Here is a 659-nt window from a genome sequence, read left to right on the forward strand (position 1 = left end):
TCTTTCCTGGACCTTCTCCTCTTCTTGCCGCTTTTCGCTGGCGCCCTTTTCACCACTTTCTTAGCGCCCTTCTTGGCAACTTGTCCTTTCTTTTCTTCTACCATTGCGACAGTCAATATCCAACACAGAATAACAGAAAGTGGGCTCAGAGCTCACTTTTTATAGCCTGACGGCGTCAGCAATGCTAATGAAGGATGGGAGAAAGCCTTGTTCCTGAATGGGTAGTTTACAAGAATGTTAAAACATGACATTAGCCTTTCTGTGATTGGTTAGTGTGGGACACAACGTGGATCTGCAATGAAATTTCAAACGCAAATCGAAATTTTGTACACGGATCAAACTCCGAGCTTTCTCTAAATCGTGAGATCCTAATCGCGATTTAATCTACATCTTTTGATAATGGTTTTCTTTTCTCCTCCGTCTAAAAATGTCATCACGTTCGTTGTCAAGTGACAAAATGCACTGAAATCTAACAGTGGTGCGTTTCACTCCTGGAAATGATGGAACTACTGACAATTGCATCGTGCTTGATGAACATGGGAGTTAGGGAATGTTCTCTCTTGCTCGTGTTTCTTGTACTACACTCTCTGAAGTTTAAGGGCATTATATCAGCATCTGCTCCGTCAACACCCTTCAGTTTTCGTTTCCTCGAAAGGTTT

Source organism: Rhincodon typus, unplaced genomic scaffold (assembly GCF_021869965.1).
Source record: "Rhincodon typus isolate 14 unplaced genomic scaffold, sRhiTyp1.1 hic_rhity00003731, whole genome shotgun sequence".
Taxonomy (NCBI): domain Eukaryota; kingdom Metazoa; phylum Chordata; class Chondrichthyes; order Orectolobiformes; family Rhincodontidae; genus Rhincodon; species Rhincodon typus.